Raw genomic sequence first — 17,864 nt, 5'->3', positions numbered from 1 at the left:
CCTCTCAGCAGGTTGACATTTCTACACACTGCTATTAAATGAAAGGTTATGCAGGGGTGAGTAAGTTGCAGGGTGAGCGACAGTGACAAGCAAAAGCCTGTGGTGTCTGAGAGAAACAACTGGAATTGGCAAAAGACACGTGTTTTAACAGAGAAAAGTCAGAGCTGAGTTACGTTTCTTAGTAATGCAGTGAGGCAGGGCAGTGTGGAATGGCCAGTACTCCTCCTCTTAGTCTTTCTCGTGGACTCCAGAGGTTAGACTCACTGATCTTAGTGCATTGCTGAGAGATGAGACTGACGCTTACACTGTAGCTGACATCAACCATTGCTAATACTAATACTCAATCAATTAACAAATTACTTCCCAGAACCTGACTGAAACTGCCCAAATGAGTGGCAATTGAACCGGCTGCGTCTGGAAACCACAAAACAATCACATGGAATCAACACACAGAACAGCCCTCATGCACAAATACACGCTACCAAAATTCCCTGGAGGCACAGCCCGTACCTAAACACAACATCTTTAAGAAATTTTTATTGGTATTGTCATAGATATCTAACCACAGTCACCAACATGTGTACGCTGCTAACTAAGGTCCACACTATTTACAAAAACAGCAATACTCATCGTATCCCTGAGCCAAGCCAGGGTGGCTCTTCTGCAAAAAGCATTACTGCAGAAGGTGTCCAGTTATTACCGTTAGAGACCATATATCTTTTGAAATTTGCTGTGCAACCAGAAAGTATATTTACTGTCCCCATGACACAGCCTGCAGTAAAATTCACCAGCGTAGCACAAATATTGGACAATTTCCATGACAATCGCTCTTTATGTGCACTGAGAATCCACTCAATTTGTGGCTAGTACCTGCTGAAATATTAAATGCTCCACTTGGATGGATATTACAGATGTTGTCAATCCTCTGAAGAGGTGACTTTTTACTGAAAGAACACACCAGGTCTGTCCCTCATTAAAAAAAAAATCTTTAAATAGACCCATGACAACAGAATATGTACAGTGAGATACATTAGAAACACAACAATTTTCCCTTCAATATTTCCACTATATATTATGAATTATATAAATTTTCCAAGAAAGTCAGCTGACTCGTGAGTATATTTGAAACACACCAATAGAATGATTCACAGATTCCTTGATGTGGATTTGATGTGATGTGGATGCATCGTGACCAAGGTAACAGAAAGGTGGGGAAATGTACAGTAATCATGGCTAAAATGCCACAACTGCCACAGTGCAGAAAGGACGAGACCATTGTCTCTGTGCTCTTTCAATAATCTCTCATCAATCAGTTACAATCAGACTTACAGTTCAGACTGACAGTAGCCAGGGCAGCCAACTCTGTGCAAGATCCACACCCAACTGAGCCATCCTGCATCACAGATTACCTGAAAACACCTGTAGCTTTATTTGTAGATGCTGGCATTCATAACATTACTGACCAAAAGTTCCGTTGTGTCAGCTTTTCGTCTGGTTTCTTTATTTGTAATTAATATTATTGTGCTCCTGAGGATTGAATGTCAGATTCAGGGGAATGTAAGATGCTGCTTTAGGGAGATCACCTACAAGATTTTTTTGGAGAAACTGCTGAGTTAACACTGGTGCTATAATGACCTTATCTGTGTGAATGTTTCTCTCGCCTCTATGTTTCAACATTCTTCATTTCTGGGTGTCCATGTAAAAATCACCTTTCCCTCTTCAGGGTGGCAATCAATAGAAAACCAGTGAGACTTCCTCTAACCCTAACCCGGTGAGATTTACTCACAGGAAAACAGTTTTTATTCTGTGCTCTGTGTGATTATTCCAAGTATATTGTTAAAACATAACAACAGATCTGAAGAATAAAACAAGATACAATGTGTACACAGCAAGGCAGGGAGAATGAACATGCTACAATATTCTCACACAGCACTGAGGACAAACCTCAGATACTAAAGAGATAAAGAGAACATCTGCTCACCAGCTACTTGCCAGCACACCTCTTTCCAGGTGAAAAATACCCAAATATTCAACCAGAAGGAGAACACACAGAAGGAAAAAGAGATGTTTTGCCATGTGAGCTGACTCAATGCCTCATGAAGTAGGATGTTGTGCTTGTTGAAATGTGGCTTTTTGAATTTCACAAATACTCTAACAACACCAAACTTAATCATCACGTGGGAAATCTCACAGTCAGCAAATAAATAAACACCCTCCCCCCTAAACGTATGCACTATTGATTTTCTTCTACTTCCAAGTTTAGATGGGCTGCTCAGCTTAATAAGCAATCTTAGAAACAGGCACAACCTGAGCCATCTTTGGAGGAACACATCAGTGTAGAAGTAAATAATTATCCATGTTTGCAAAATCATTGGATCTGACCGTAATTCCAGCAGGATTTTATTGCCAAAAGTTAGTAGTGTAAGTAATACGATGTAGTGTACTGCGCTCCATGCAGGCAGAAAAGGATTCCACTGGAAACAGTGGCCATGAGGTATGACAGCATGTTAGTGTGCAGCATTGTGTACAATAGACAGAATGAATACAGAGAGGGGCTCTGACACACAAATAATCATAATGTGTTTGTGAGTGTGTCTCCCGGGGGCACCTGTGGCCTGTCAGGGGTGTGTTTCCTCTCCAAACGAGCACTTTCACAGATCAATAGACAGAGAAATAGAGATACCATATCTTTGAATTGAATTGAATCTCCGGGGCCATTGCCAAATGGTATCAGCAAATATGAAGCCACTACATGTGGAGTAAAACACAATCATTTAAGCCGGGATTCAGTTGGGTTTGGCGCCCCTACCTTCTGCTGAAGACGTAAAAATGTACAGCAAACTCAATTTAAAATGCGTGTTTTCAATGTGTGATATTTTAATTTTGTTTTTCTCAACGACTTCGAACATAGAATTTAATACGAGTGCTTCATCTCAGGTATGAAATTTAAATGAAAAGCATTTAATTGATAAACAGATACTATTTCTGTGTTACAAATTACAGATACTTATGTTATGAATATTATCCTATGTCTTCTACTGCCAGGTTTTTCCAGGTGGTTCATTATCTCTACAGTATTAAAAAGTGAGCAGTTATATGCCTGCATTTTTCGTGTGACACTGGATACTTATCAAGAAAGCTTAATTTTGCTTTTCATTGGCATAAAACTTCTAATCAGACTATTCAAACCTGTGGTAGCATCTTTCATGCCTCTAATCAAACTCTTCAAACCTGTAACAGTAGTTTTCTCTTCCATAGTATAGGCTGCAAAGCTTTCATATAAATGTCCCTTTATTGCTGCTTCTCCAGCCCTGAGAACAGAAACACTCACACGCTGACATATCCTCATGGAGGCCTGACAACCCCATGCTGGCTCCCCACATCTCACCGCTCAGAAAGTACAGCATGTATGCTCTTTAAAAGCTGGCTGAGTCACATAGACTCACAAGACACATTGAGCAAATGCTCACTTTTACTCCAAATGCACAAAAGAGTATGTGATGCGTGGAGCAATCTGGGTGGCTGGTGTTGTTGGGTAATATTAGAGATACATCCCACTGGTCAGGTGACGTCACATTCTGAGCTGAGTTTTATTATATCTGCTGTTGGTATCAGGCTTAACAGAACTGTAAAAACAGAGTTAAAATGATCTGAAATGAACCTCAAAGACACTCTCATGGAATAAATGTGAAAATCTAATTTTAAAAGTATAAAAGATGCTTGCATAATTTAAAGGGAGCGCAATAAAAGCAAGAATCATATACAAAGTTTCTATCAAACACGGGTGCTTAGCTGTGGGCTCGCTGTGGGCCCTCGGGTGTTGCAGCCCAGACGGGAGGTGAGAAAAGGAATGTAACTGATGCAAAAATTTTACTGGACTGAGATGTCTGAGGATGGACAGAGGACACATGCACAAGTAACCCTTTAGATCCCTCACTAATTCCCCTCATAGCTTTATGAACACATTTACATGTGCGAGTGTATTTTCTAGGACTTTGAGGATACCTGGCCATAAAAAGAAGCGCGTTCAGAGGGATCGATTTAGATGCAATTCACCTGTCGATGCTGAATTAGCCAATCCGTTCTCATATTTTTGTTACCACCTACCTGTGAATGTCCAATCACGTCCGGGCATGACATCCTATTTTGGCTTTGTGCGCGCTCCTGACTCTGTGACCGAGGGAGGTGCGTCACCCGAACCCTTTCTTATCCAATCAGAGCGGCGCTAGTGTTCTCGGCGCTCGCTCCCGGCGCTGGTGACCCTGCTGGGGTATCCCAGGCCGATCGTATGCGCTGCGCGCAATCGTCAGTATCTACATTATCAATAGCAGGCTTTGTACCGCCGTGCGAGTGTGCGAGTGCGCGGAAAATGAGCGGCTGACGGGCGACACTGGAAACACATTTAACGCGTTTTCTGGTGCAGCAGCGGCGGCTCACGCTGTAAGTATTACCGTCTCACTCGGCGTTTTGCGTGGATGCGGATAACCGCAGCAGACGGAGGTGTTTTCCGGTGTGTCAGTGTTGCTAATTACCAAGTCGGCAAAGCTAATGGAAATATCTTAGAGAATGCAGCCAAATAAATTGGATTTAGAATGAACCTGGCTAGCTAGCCGTTTTCTCTGTGGTGTAGAGCTGGATTTCAGATAAGCGGTGATATGATGTTTTTAGGGGTGTTTTGGGGGTAGGTAGCCAGCAGCACTTGTTATAGCCCGCTGGAGCTGGGACCTCATGTTCAGAGGCAAATCGTGCGATGTAACAGAAAAGCAGGGGTAACTGTTTAGCTTTTTAGCCCCGTTGCGCTGTAAATGTTAACCTGCTTACTAGCGATGGTTTAACACTGTGGCTGTGTATGTTGGTTAGTGCTGGCTAGCAGCTAGCTAACCACTGCTCAGCTAAAAACAAAGAGTCTGGGAATCTGCAGACTGACACTGGGACCAAACCAGCTAACGCAGATTTTGATCATTAGACAGTGTGCTAGCCAACGACCTAACGACATGTTACCGAATACCTAGCGTTAGGTTTCCATGTCTCCGTTACATGTGTAGTGTGTTTTAACCAGCCAAACAGTGCTGTATCAGCCACGAACCCGTTAGCCTGCTAGCTGGAGGCGCACTAGCTTTCTTGCCAGCTACTTGGCTAATACAAATAGCTCTACGCAATTTTGCTGCTGTGTTGAGGTTTGCTCGGTAGGTCTAAGGTATAATTAGTCTAACTTAACCTAGCATCCGCCAACCAAAAGCTGACAGGCTGGACTCATTGAGTGTCCGGCCAGCTGAAACGCTCTGTATGGGCAGATAGGGGGACAAGTCAATGTGCTTGGCTGACGATATTTACTGCTCCTAACTGAACTTTGCTTGGGTAATATCACGATCAGTAGAAGTCCTCACGATAATAACTAGAACATCATGCGCCAGAAACATGTTGGCTAACTAATGCGCTGCCGAAAGTAAGAAAGGAGCGGGCCGGGAACTGGCTTGGTGGTGTACAGCCGTGATTCACTCATCACTTTAAGTTGTAAGATATGCTGAATACGGATTCTTTTCAGCCTATTTGCATGTCATGGTGGACTAGTGGGTTTGGAGAGACCAGCAAACAGCTTGCCGTAATCAGTTTTCAGCCTTGCGCTCATTTTTAGACGGAGCTGCGGGATGTTAGAAGAATTGGGTTTGTGCATAAAAGTGCACTGCCATAAACGCAAAGCCAAACACCAGTGTGAGTTTTACTACTGTCGCAGTGGAGCACGGAGTCGCCGTGTGATCCTGTGTGTCAGTCATGCAGCGACTTCCATGGAACTGAACAGGGCCTTCTCATCCATCTCTGCTTTGTCTTTGTAGTGCATTTACTGGCGCTCTCACACTTAAAGGGTTTGGGATGAAAACGCGTCACCTTTTATGTATTAAACGTGAATCATATGATGTTACGACTACATACACCGCACACATCGGTAAGACCTAGCACAGGCGAGGCCAGGCTGTTCACAGCCTTATGATGCGTGTTATGATGAACTCTAATATATGTCCTGTTCTTGAGTATTTTACAAAAATTGTTTCATAAGTAATATAGTTTTTACACATTGCCTGGCTGTGTACACCATCCCCAGTCTGAAGAAGGCCTGAAGATGTACTGACTGGTGTGTTTTAGACATTGAGCGTTTATAATTGTACATGGGATCTGTTATACCAGAGGTGAAGTTACTGCAAGACAGTTAGGGGGGAAAAAACAAATGGCAGCATTTCAGATTAAAGTCTGTGCCTTCTGACAGATGTGCTTTTTGGAGACAAATGTGTATCTAATGGAGACAAAAGACAGAACATTTATGCAGTTGTTTATTTACATATTTAACTGTGTATGAGGTGCAATGATAATATCTTATTTACAGCCTTTGAAGGCTGCAAGACTGTGTGCTATCCTTAAGAGAATGTAATTTCTGAAATTGATTTGCACACCTGCAATCTTCCTACTTCACAAATTTTGAATGTATCCATCATTATTGATGTCAGTTCACTGTTTTACAAATGAGATGGCAGTGACTGCCTGCTTTAAACACAGAATCTGAATACTGGTCTGGCTTGTTGTGGTCTGATTCCTCTTACTGGAATTATTCCGTGCTGGTGATAATCTGCCCGGAAGTGAACCCACTTGGTGTTTTACCTTCTCTTTATCTCCTCAGTTCACCCGAGTGATAGCTGTCACTTTAAGACAGTCAAATAATCAGGGTTTGCATGGGGAGGGACAGACCTCTTGCCTGAATTGCTAATTCAGACACCACCTGGTCTTGAGCGGTTTTGGCTCCCATAAGAAGATCAATAAGGAAGCTCATCTGTAGCTCTGAAAGACACAAATTCTGCGGTGCAGCGAAAGATCAAATCATCTTTCAGCAACGTCTTGCCCAACCCACTTCACAGCTGTCCCAAAAGATCAGGAAACATCTTTTTGCCAAAGGAGCATGTCTAAGCTGTTGGGCCTGTTTAAGCAAGTGCACGCACGCACGCACGCACGCACGCACGCACGCACGCACGCACGCACGCACGCACGCACGCACGCACGCACGCGCAGCAGCAGCAGCAGCAGATCACTTTTGACCCAAATTGCAGTCAGTCACAACGCTCATTGACCAACTGTAAGTTGGGTCAAGTTGAATGCAGCCTCTGGCACAAAAATCCGCCATTGAGTATCGCGTATTTCATTTGCATGAGGGTCAGGGTTGAAGGTTTGAACAAACCGATTGTACCGATTGCTGCTCATGTGGTTATAGAGCAAATAGTTCCACTGTTATTTGTTTGTTTATTTACTCATTAACTTAAATGCGATTCCTTTACTGGTATTTCTCTGCCTGAAGTGGCTCTTTATGTTGAGTGTGAATCAGCTGTTCTTTTAGTCCACATACATGTGAAAGTCCTCTGAGAGTGTGTGCTCAGTGTTGCTTCCGTGGGTGATGAGCAATGGTTTGATTGCACTCATAGCTCACAAACGCGGAAAGAGAGAGATGTATATGACTGTATATGGAAAGGCATAGGAATCATGACCATAGAACAAATAAACCATTAATGAATAAACCAAAGCAGCACATTGGGCTTCCTGCAGTATTTATATCTTAGGCCTCTTGGTTTAGAAAATGTTTGCAGTATTTAGTTTTAGGCTTGAATGCTGTTGTATGTATCAGTTCAGTTAAAGTTCAGCTGAAGGTAAAGTGAGAATGGAGAGTGAAAGTATTCTCTGAAGAGATTCCCCTTCAACATGAGCAGAGAGTGAGGTTTATCAGCTCTCATCTTCAGTCGTAATAAATTGATAATGGAATACACCAGGTAGGAGCTCTTGTGCCTAGAATGTTTTTTTAACCATCTAGGGCAAATGCTCATTAAATCTAAAGTCAGAATGGTTTTGGTCATATTTAAGGCGATTCCTGACCTACAGAACCGAAAACAGAGAAAAACAGGGCAACTGTTCTCAACCAAAGCCTGTAGTAGAGTTTGTTTGTGCAAAAAGATTTAATCCTCAGAAGTAATTAGGCCAGGGACAAATGTATTAGTCAACTGATGCAGCAATTTTGAAAACTGTTGATGGACACAATATAATCAGTCCCTTTTTTAGCAGTTCATGATGGTGCTCAGCACAGCAACTGACTCAGTGAAATAAATGTGTTCCCTTATGCACAGTAGACCAGACTTTCCTGTGATGAGATGGAGGCTCTCTGGCTTGCTATGTTTGGGATTGGTTTTCTGTGACCTTTTTTGTCTAGCTGAATGGCTGATAACCTGGTCAGCTTTGCTCTGTAACTGGGTGCTGTAGCCTGCAGTCAGTCAGCTCCAGAGCAGTCTCCAGGGAAAAAGCGACACAGCAGGTTTCGTAGAATTTTGTTAAGTGAAACTGTCAGGTTGTCTCCTGCACGAGTCCACATCATCCTGTAGAAACTTTGGATGTGAACTCTGCAATCATGTCCTCTCTGGCACCATAGGCACTTATCAGCTGTGGCTACCAACAGCTGTGCTAATACAGCTTGTATTACAGAAATGATAGGCAGCTGCACACCCTGCTTGAAGAAGGCAATACCAAAAGCTGACTATCTATCTATTCATTTCTGCAAGCAGAGCGAAAGCTACAGATCTAGATAGAATTGATATAACTCGACGGCTAATTTCCTATCTTATGTGAACTGTGTACCTTAAACAAAGGTGTTTTTTGCTAATGTACTCCATCCTATGTAGCTCTTTAACAGCCTGCAGGCAGAGGTGGTGGTGTTACTAGGGAGGCAGAGTTGTGAGAGCTACCTTTTCCCAAAGGTTACTTGTGTTAATATAATTCCTTTCAACCACGATGGACATCAAAGAAGAGACATGTAAGAATTTAGGTGAGTAATCATGTAAAAATCATTGTTTTTGATATGAGGAGGCGATTGAAAAAATCCCAGATTGGCTTAATTTCATGGTGTTTGAGTGGAATGTGAGGTGCGCAGACCGGAGTGGTGTGCGGGGGGGGCAGGCAGCAGAGAAACGGCCTCAGGCCGGCACTGCTGCCCTGCCCTGCCCGCGCACCATTTGCTCTCAGGAGCCTTTCCTTTCCTCTGATGGTTTGTGCTGGGAGACACAGGCTTTTGGTGGTATAAATATGCATTATCTCAGCCTACATGGTGTATTATTTACCTCCTCATGGTTGGAGGCTGTTCTTGCTTTATACAGATAATCCCTTTTCTTCAGGAATTCGAGACATTTCCATATTAAAGTGTTTTCCATCTGAACACTTAATGGTGTGATTCTGAAAAATCAGTGTATTGGTACATTAGTGACCCCTAATAGACTTGGGTCCCCAAGGGATGGAGCTCTTATTTATGCTGAATATGTCTGTTAGGTCAGAATAATGGCAGGCTCCGCTCTGAAACGAGGCCTACGACTCAGAAAAGCCAAAAGATGTTGAGATGAGCGGTCAGATGGAAGGACGAGGTCACTGTCGGAACCGGCGCTGTGTAGGAGCACCCTGAGGAGTGAGATGGGCCCAACGCACAACCACAGGTTTCCTCACGAACCATCAGGCGGTGAATCACTGTCTGTCAGATCTCAGAGGGTGGAATTACCAGCCTGACATTCTGCAGCACCCTGGATCCTGAAGCTATGTCATCATAATTCCAAAGTCATGGCTGGGATGATGATCCATTTGAAGATTATGGCATGTTTGTGTAAGGGTTAATAATGTGATTAAATGAAGATGCTTAAGGCAGCTTAAGGCAGTTATCAGGTGACCGGGTGCTGCTCCTGTAGGCTGTTTATGTCTTTATAATGGTAAGGAAAGTGTTTGCCTTTTTTTTTTTTTTTGAGGAAAAACTGTTTTAATGAGCTCAGCTCCACAGACACTTTTAAACATTACTGTCAGAGTTGTAAACTGTGGAGTTTCTCATTTCTGACTGACCTGTAGCTGTGTCCTGTCTGCATTTCCTTTTGTGTTAGGATCACCCTTATATTGCACATGTGTAACCCCTCCTGTCCTGCTCTCAGCTGCTGTTGCCATTTTTAGTGTTTAACCAAGCCTCTGCAAATACTCTCCTCATATCACAAGATACAAACATGGGCTTAGTGTCAAATTAGCTATTTGAATGCCTAAATTTATTTGTGGCTTGGAAGCCTATTTTTTATGTGCTTACTTGCTTTTTAATTATCAGAAATGGATAGGATGCATGAAATTTTACCGTAGTGGTTACCTTAATGGGGTAGCTGTAGCCTTTGTGCCAGCGTTGAAAGCAGGGTGAGAGGGTGGTGCTAAAGAGGCGTGTGTGGGGTACAGTGAGGGTGGCCGCTGCTCTCCCCTCACGCCCGGCGTGGGCCTTTGGCTCGGGGCCCAGTGCTGCCCTGAAATGATGCAAACACACGCAGTTCCTGCGGCAAACGCGTCAGGGTGGCACCGCTCGGTTTGGAAAGAGGAGGATCGCCAGGCCTCACTGGAGCAGCCCGCCGGGTCCGTACGACCTGCAGGGCTGAAGGGCGTAGAGGGCGGCCGTTTGACCCCTCGGCTCAGTCCTCTCCCTGCCTCTGATACCCCAGAAGCGCACGGAAGCGTTGAGGTCGTCAGAAACACGCTGCATTTTCTGCTGTGGCCGTTAGGAAGTGGCTTCACCTGTCAGATCTTTGAGTGTCAGCTCAGTGTAATGTCAGGGTGTTTTCACAGTGGTTTGGATGCTAGACTTTGAATGTGTGAGTCTTTGAAAGGAGGCCACTTCAGTACATGCTTATTTCAGCTCGGGAAGTGTTGCTGTCATTTGCAGTGCAGCATTTGGGTGAGATCTGAAGGAGTGGGATAGGAGACCCAGAGGACCCAAGGCAAAGGCACTCGCTCTACATTTTATCTGTCGGTCCGCTGCGTTTCAGCCCCTTACAGGCTGCGTTTAGAGATCTCTTGTCTTCTGTGTATATCAGGCTCCATGCTCATTTCATGATACGGCAGGGCCGGTATCTGTAATGGAAATAAAAGGAGATGAATAATGCAAGTAGTGAGTGTGTAACACTCGGCCTTCATGTTTCTGGAAACTGCTGCGTCTGGCTTCCCATTGGTCCATGCCTGTCGGACACTCCCTGACCTCTGCAGCATTCCGCAGAGGCTCGGCTTCCCTCCCTGCTACTGATGTAATTTATTTTGAATGTTTGCCCCTTTAAAAATTCAGAGCTATGATCTATTCATGTGATACGCGAGGAGAATGACATTAATGATACTAAAGAAAGATGCATACTTCAGTACAGGAAAAGGGCAGATATTGGCACACAAATGAATAAAATAAGTGTATGGTGTATGAAATCATGTTTGTCTTGATTGGGGTAGGAGTAGAACATAGTGTGAGAAATACATGAGCTTTTTTAGGTGTGTTTAGGTGTTTTGAGGTGTGTGATTGCGGTAACTGCAGATGAACCTCATGGCGTTTTGCAAAGATGACATGCAAGTGAGTGAAATCCACAGTGTGGACAGGTTTGCCTGTACCGCTGCATCATCAGGGCTGTGACGCACATCTTTACGGCTGTGATGCAGTGGCATGATTAAAAAAACGGGCCTTCGTGTAACCCAGAACCTGCTCTGACTTTCAGCTTTTCTCTCCGCTTACTCTCTGATCTCTGTGAATACCTGGGCAGTTTGTTTTACTCTCTTCCAGAAATGTGTGTCGGTGATGTTTGTGTCCCGACCCCAGCATTATTAAAAGGGAGAAACGAAGGGAAGTCTCATGGTCCACAGCTTAACTGAAGTGTACGTGTTTGAAAAGCACTTTATCGAGTGGAAACAGGACTTCATTGGCTTTTTGAGTTTTTTCCATTGGATAATGACCAGCAGTAGCTCCCCAGGCTAATTTTCTTGAATGCACACACAGGCACATATCCACGCACACACACACATACACACACATACACACACACACACATACACACACACACACACATACACACACATACACACACACACACATACACACACACACACACACACATACACACACACACACATACACACAAACACACATACATACACACACGTGCGCGCACGCGCACACACAGAGTGGGAAAACGCCCAGCTGCTCACTGAGGGGAACACACAGCTCAAAGAGGTGACAGCGCGCGCATGTGTGTGTGTGTGTGTGTGTGTGTGTGTGTGCTCGTGTGTGTGTATGTGTGTGTTCTGGATGGTGTGGCCATTCACTCTGAAGAGAGTCCCTCGCTTTATGACCTTATCGTATCTGTGCTATGTTCAGGGGCCCTGACGGTTTGACAGTATTTTAATATCAAGCCTGTAGTACTTCCTATTTCAGTGAAGTCGTGTGATTCTGCAAACAGTATATTACGGTACATTACATTACATGCATTCCGCAGACACTCTTCTCCAGAGCCACTTCCAGCACAATAGAACATAAGTGTAACTATTCAATTTAAACGAGCAGCAGTGTCAGACCAGGCTCACAACACTCCCAGACCAGAGAGTGTGAGCTTAACACTAATCAAGCCCTATGGCAAGTTAACTTGTGCAATCAGAAGCCAAGTATACTACAATACAACAGTCCCTAGAACACAGAATCCAAGATGCATCAGAATATTACACATTATATACTAGAAGCAGCAGGTGTTAGGGGGCGGGGATTGAAGTGGGACCGAGGTAAAGGCTGAAGAGGTGGGTCTTCAGTCTGTGTCTGAAGATGGGCAGTGATTCTGCTGTCCTAACCCCTGTGGGGAGTTCTACCATTGAGGGACCAGTACAGACGGGGACGGTGTCTGAGAAGAGTGACCCCGTCAGTTCGGGACAGTCAGATGCCCTGCGAATCTAGAGAGCAGAGATCTTTAGGGAAAACAGGGTTTGGAGAGGGGTCGTAGGTATGAGGGGGCTGTATACCAGCACCAAGGTTTTGGACTTGATGCGAGTGATGACAGGAAGCCAGTGAAGTGGGATGAGGAGGGGAGTAACTTGACTATGTTGGGGGAGATTGTAGACAAACGCGTCCCTCTGAATGTGAATTTTACAGCGTAGAGTAACACACAGTCAGGAGTGGTGGCAGAGCCGTCAGCCTCTGAGCACCGTTGCAGGCAGGAGGTGTTCTAGCTACTGTTGGCCGCAATCCAAAGCAAGCGCTCTTTCTTCGTTTTAACTCCACGCTGCTCCCAAGTGATCTGCGCAGCTGAACTCTGCTGCGCCTGTGTGCTGCGTGTTGCACCTGCGTCTGTGCGGTGCGTCTGCATGCTGCATCTGCCTACTGTGACAGCGTTCTACGTCTGCGTTCTACGTGCTGCGTCTGCGTGCTGTGTCCTCCCGCAGCAGCATGCTTCACTGCATCCTCCTGCAGCAGCATGCTTCACTGCATCCTCCTCCTGCAGCAGCATGCTTCACTGCGTCCTCCTCCTGCAGCAGCATGCTTCACTGCGTCCTCCTCCTGCAGCAGCAGCATGCTTCACTGTGTCCTCCTGCAGCAGCAGCATGCTTCACTGTGTCCTCCTGCAGCAGCAGCATGCTTCACTGTGTCCTCCTGCAGCAGCAGCATGCTTCACTGCGTCCTCCTGCAGCAGCAGCATGCTTCACTGCGTCCTCCTGCAGCAGCATGCTTCACTGCGTCCTCCTCCTGCAGCAGCATGCTTCACTGCGTCCTCCTCCTGCAGCAGCATGCTTCACTGCGTCCTCCTCCTGCAGCAGCAGCATGCTTCACTGCGTCCTCCTCCTGCAGCAGCATGCTTCACTGCGTCCTCCTCCTGCAGCAGCAGCATGCTTCACTGCATGCGTCAGCTCTCCTCATGGCAGTGCTGGGAGTCTCAGCGGGAGTCGTGAGCGCAGTGCGGGGGGGCTGAGGAAACCCTGTGCGTCTAACGGGGGAGGGCCTGTGTAACGGGGTGGGGGGCTGTGTAACGGGGTGGGGGGCTGTGTAACGGGGTGGAGGGCCTGTGTAACGGGGTGGGGGCCTGTGTAACGGGGTGGGGGGCTGTGTAACGGGGTGGGGGGCTGTGTAACGGGGTGGGGGGCTGTGTAACGGGGTGGAGGGCCTGTGTAACGGGGTGGGGGGCTGTGTAACGGGGGAGGGCCTGTGTAACGGGGTGGGGGGCTGTGTAACGGGGTGGAGGGCCTGTGTAACTGGGTGGAGGGCCTGTGTAACGGGGGAGGGCCTGTGTAACGGGGTGGGGGGCTGTGTAACGGGGGAGGGCCTATGTAACGGGGTGGGGGGCTGTGTAACGGGGGAGGGCCTGTGTAACGGGGTGGAGGGCCTGTGTAACGGGGGAGGGCCTGTGTAACGGGGTGGAGGGCCTGTGTAACGGGGTGGGGGGCTGTGTAACGGGGGGGGGGGGCTGTGTAACAGGGTGGGGGGCTGTGTAACGGGGAGTTGTCTGCCTGTCGGGCAGTCTGATACACAGGCTGATACACAGTGCTGTGTTTGCTATGCTGTGCACAGCGCTCGGCTGCCTCCCAGAGGGATATCGGGATGCCGTGCTTCTGAAACGCTGCCACTGTCCTACCTGCATCCTGTCTGTGCCTCTCCTGGCCTCCTGGGTGGAGCAGTCATACAGCGTCACATAAACACGTTTTCACATAAATACTGCCCCCGTGGACAGCAGCCTGAGGCCGTTGCAGGTGCAGGGGTGTTTGAGGAGGAATGCGCTCGCTGTGTGTATTTAACAGGAACTCTGGGATCCCTGTTTTAACACCAGTGAACACCCATGAGTCCTTGGAGTATGTATTTGTCCATAATGTTCCCTTTTTCATGTTTGTGAAGAGCTCTGTGTTACATGGAAAAACACAGGTTGAAGAATGGAGTCCGTTTTTATTGTGGCAGTTTCTATGTGCGATATTTGATGTGAGATGGTTTGCAGCGACTGATATCAGCATGTGGATGGGGAGATCAGAGTGATGTTGATTTTATGATCCTTGATTTGATTCCAGTCGTTTGGGTTGTTGTGGGGAATGAATGCAAAGCTCCCTGTGGATCTGCATGAAGCCCCAGCACAGACTCAGACACTGCCCTGCTCCCTGTGGATCTGCATGCAGCCCCAGCACAGACTCAGACACTGCCCTGCTCCCTGTGGATCTGCATGAAGCCCCAGCACAGACTCAGACACTGCCCTGCTCCCTGTGGATCTGCATGAAGCCCCAGCACAGACTCAGACACTGCCCTGCTCCCTGTGGATCTGCATGAAGCCCCAGCACAGACTCAGACACTGCCCTGCTCCCTGTGGATCTGCATGAAGCCCCAGCACAGACTCAGACACTGCCCTGCTCCCTGTGGATCTGCATGAAGCCCCAGCACAGACTCAGACACTGCCCTGCTCCCTGTGGATCTGCATGAAGCCCCAGCACAGACTCAGACACTGCCCTGCTCCCTGTGGATCTGCATGAAGCCCCAGCACAGACTCAGACACTGCCCTGCTCCCTGTGGATCTGCATGAAGCCCCAGCACAGACTCAGACACTGCCCTGCTGGAACCTGCACAGGACACCCTGACTGCCAGAGACCCAGTGTTTACTTTAAACAGTTTTTACAGGATGAATCCACTTAAGAGCATCTCAGATTTATTGTGCTTTCACAGTCCAGACCCTTTTAATATAGAGGTGATCATGATGAAGATGACTGTCTGATATGGTATTATGGTCTGGAATGTTTATTGTAATATCTCATTAAATGAAGCTGTCTGTAAAAGGGAAGAGTAAGCTGTTAGCTGGATGGGATGTCTGAGGGTGAGCAGACAGCTTCCATTGAAGCTGAAATCACACACATTACCCCGCGTTTCTCCTCGGCTGAGACCACTGCACTGTGTGGATTTCCTGTTTTCCACAGTGAGGTCTCTGATGTGTGTGATGTCACTGTGTGTTCTGCTGCTGAAACTCTGGATCTGAGGGTCTGGAGAAGTTTATTACACAGGTGCTCATGTCTCTCCTGGTCAGTGAGTGTCGTAGTGTGTAGGACAGCTCACCATGCAGCTATATACAGCCCATCCCCCCTGCCCCACACACACACACACACACACACACAGCCAGCTCACCCCCTGCCTCTCTTCCTGTGTCTGTGTTCACCTGGTGAAAGGTGTGTGTTGCAGAGGAGAGATGCCCCTCCCTCTTCCTCTCAGGGAACCCCGCTGTGTGTGTGTGCTACATTTTTAATGAAGTCACTCAGTAACTCCTGTGTTTTCTCTCCAACTGTAGGCAGAATGCTGCTGCAGGCAGAGCCCCTCATTGGCAGCTGGGTTAGTGCTGGGTGTTAGTGTCAGTCCTGGTCTGTTTAAAAACACAGATTTTGCACCAATCAAGCTGTTCATCTCTGGCGCCTCTGTGTGTCCCCCCGCCGTCCTGTGCCCCCCCCCACGGCAGTGTCCCAGGACTGTCGCAGCTGTTCCTCACGGCAGTGTCCCACGACTGTCGCAGCTGTTCCCCACGGCAGTGTCCCAGGACTGTCGCAGCTGTTCCCCACGGCAGTGTCCCAGGACTGTCGCAGCTGTTCCCCACGGCAGTGTCCCACGACTGTCGCAGCTGTTCCTCAGTGACTGGTTTTGGGAGCTTCAGCTCTGTCTGTTCCTCCTGCTGTGTCGCTAAAGGGACCAAAAAAAAAAAACAGAAAATTGTGCAGTTTGAATTTTCACACAAAGTTGGTGGTGATGAAAGCTGTGTCTAAAATAAGCACGTGTAAAACGCTGCCTTCGCACGAACACCTTCCTCTGATCTCCCCTCGCTTACGCCTCCCCCTCTGCGCTGGCTGGCCTGTTAGGAGCTGCCGAACTGCACTGTGTGGGGTGGCAGCGTGCTGGAGAGAGGGGGGCAGAGAGAGGCTGACCTGCTGCCTATGCTGCAGGTCTCTGTCCCAAATCAAAGACCCCCCCCCCCCCGCCACCTCAGAGCAAACACCTCCTCCCCCCCGCCTCAGAGCAAACACCTCCTCCCCCCCGCCTCAGAGCAAACATCTCCTCCCCCCCGCCTCAGAGCAAACACCTCCCCCTCTGCCTCAGCAAACACCTCCTTTCCCCTCTTCATTTCTCTCCTCCTGTTTGGTTTTTCCCTCCTTCATGCTGAACCTGACTCGCATGAGAACATGTGCTTAAGCAGAAGTTACACTGGCATTCTCCTGTCTGAACCTGAAGGCCTACAGAAAGCTGAGCACTAATGTGATTGGAGGAGGGGAGTCTTCTACAATGACATCACTGCTTTTCAGCCTATCACATGCCTAATTTAAAGGAAAGTGTGATGCTGCAAATAACCAGTGATGTGCAAGCTCTGATTAAGCTGGTAAGGCTGTAATAGATGTTGGTTCTAAGTGGCCAGATAAATTTGGCTGGATTGACCACTTTCATTAGCTGCAAGCTCTTTGTGTGGGATTAGCGAGTGGCTATCTGTTGGTACATTGCTTCTCTTTGAGTCTGCGCTGCGTGCTTCACTGTGGATTCACAGCGATGCTTCTGCAAACGCAGGCTGGCTGCACTTATGTCTGAGCTGAGCTGGAAGGAAGGGTGGTGTTACGAGCCCAACGCCCTGCCAGCGCACACGAAACCTTGTGCAGATCCCACATTGTGGGAGCGGTGAGGCGCTGGCCGTGGCGCGTGTTGGCCCTGCCGCGTGTTGGCCCTGCCGCGTGTTGGCCCTGCCGCGTGTTGGCCCTGCCGCGTGTTGGCCCTGCCGCGTGTTGGCCCTGCCGCTGTGTTTCACAGAGAGGCTGTGTAGAGGCTGGAGGGGCAATAGAGCTGGTGTGAGAGTGCGCTCTGCTGAAGCGCTGCTGGGTGTGCAGGGTCAGAGACTCGGGGCGGCGGGAGGCGGGAGGCGGGCCCTCAGACTGGATCGGTCCCGATCCGAACCCCAGCAGTTCTGCTGGTCCGTCTTGCGCAGATCCCACCCACAGCTCTCCCGCACAGGCGTGTGAGGGCCGCCGCGCCCCGCCCCTCGGCAGGC

The 17,864-nt window shown here is 47.7% G+C and overlaps 1 protein-coding gene across 1 annotated transcript in view; it reads left to right on the top strand.

The window, feature by feature from the left end:
• Positions 1 to 4,386: 4,386 nt before the first annotated feature.
• LOC118785365 (double-stranded RNA-specific editase 1-like) overlaps positions 4,387 to 17,864 on the top strand; it is a 90,214-nt gene continuing 76,736 nt past the window's right edge. Inside the window, exon 1 of the mRNA XM_036539981.1 lies at positions 4,387 to 4,440. The gene's annotated coding sequence lies outside the window, so the exon portion shown is untranslated. The remainder of the gene's footprint in view (positions 4,441 to 17,864) is intronic.

This window comes from Megalops cyprinoides, chromosome 11, assembly GCF_013368585.1.
Source record: "Megalops cyprinoides isolate fMegCyp1 chromosome 11, fMegCyp1.pri, whole genome shotgun sequence".
Classification (NCBI taxonomy): domain Eukaryota; kingdom Metazoa; phylum Chordata; class Actinopteri; order Elopiformes; family Megalopidae; genus Megalops; species Megalops cyprinoides.
The sequence above is the reverse complement of the archived record's forward strand: the minus strand, read 5'-3'. Positions and strand labels throughout refer to the sequence as shown.